Below are 1789 nucleotides of genomic sequence, written 5' to 3' on the forward strand. Positions count from 1 at the left end.
AAAACTGCTGAATTGATGGAAACCATATTGTATCTGCAATTAACGACAAAACTGCTGAATTGATGGAAACCATATTGTATCTGCAATTAACGACAAAACTGCTGAATTGATGGAAACCATTTTTTATCTGCAATTAACGACAAAACTGCTCAACTGATGAAAACCATATTGTATCTGCAATTAACGACAAAACTGCACAACTGATGGAAACCATATTGTATCTGCAATCAAAGACAAAACTGCTGAATTGATGGAAACCATATTGTATCTGAAATCGACGACAAAACTGCTGAATTGATGGAAACCATATTGTATCTGCAATTAACGACAAAGCTGCTGAATCAATGGAAACCATATTGCATCTGCAATTAACGATAAAACTGCTGAATCAATGGAAACCACATTGTATCTGCAATCGACGACAAAACTGCTGAATTGATAGAAACCATAATGTATCTGCAATTAACGAAAAAACTGCTGAATTGATGGAAACCATATTGTATCTGCAATTAACGACAAAACTGCTGAATCAATGGAAACCATATTGTATCTGCAATTAACGATAAAACTGCTGAATCAATGGAAACCATATTGTATCTGCAATTAACGATAAAACTGCTCAACTGATCAGGAATAATAATGTTAGAAAAGTTTTAGAATTTTAACAGTTTATATTGTTAAAATTTCTTAATTTAAGAGAAAGGACTTTCAAAAATAAAGAATATTTCAGCAACAAAAACTAAGATTATTTCTAGAAAATGAGAAGAACGAAGCCCCCAGCATAACCCTTGTCATTTACATTCCTTCTCCTGATAAAATTCAATGTTGCAGTGTATAAAAGAATATAAAAGACCAGGGGGGAAATCAAATAGGAAATGGAGGGAAATAAGACTAGGGGAATAATGAGGGGTGTAGAGGTAAGCTATGCATAACATTTTGTAAGATATAATCCCTTGTTTCTTAACTTTTTAATCTACTTTATTAGATATTTGACAAGAAAAATAAATTTAGAAAAACTATGTTTGTGTTGCTTTGGGCTCGAACTTTAAGCCAAAATTTAAGCTTTAAAATGATGTTTTCAAATCATTATTTGAATGTACAGGGTATCTCAGAAAACCCTGTAAAATCACAAAACTTTCAGTTTTTGTAGAAATACTTTTAAGTGAAAAAAGTTGTTGTCACATTGAAAATCCAAAACTAATTTCCTTATTTCTTCTCTTAGCTCCGTATTTCTATGTCCGGCCCTGTATAAGTCTGATGTAAAGTTTGATTGAAATGTTTATACTACGATGTATATACATTATACACTACTCACCTACCCTACCTCAATATATAAACAAAATTAAGCCGATACATCATCAAGCTGAGAATCAGGCAATTAACTGCAAAATATTGCAGCAAGAACAGAACAATTTATTGTCTTAAAGGGAATATATAAACCGTAATTTTAAGTGACATTACGTTTTAAAAATGGCATTTCAGATTCTTGGAATGGTTCCCTTTATACCCTTTATACCCTTTATACCCTTTATACCCTTTATACCCTTTATAACCTTTATAAAGTTTTGTCTGATAAAAAATGAATTAGCTATCCTTTTTTCTCTTTGATAACTAATCATTTTCAATTGTCGTTAAAGTGACTTCTGCTGTATTCAGGAACAATGATGGAATTGTAAAAATTAACCAATTTTCAAACCAGAAAAGCACAATATCTTCCGTGCTATCATCAGTAAAAAGTAGGGTTTGCAGCGAAAAGGAAAAATCGTTTCGCGAAAAAATGCAAAATTTT

This window comes from Eurytemora carolleeae, unplaced genomic scaffold (genome assembly GCF_000591075.1).
Source record: "Eurytemora carolleeae unplaced genomic scaffold, Eaff_2.0 scaffold733, whole genome shotgun sequence".
Classification (NCBI taxonomy): domain Eukaryota; kingdom Metazoa; phylum Arthropoda; class Copepoda; order Calanoida; family Temoridae; genus Eurytemora; species Eurytemora carolleeae.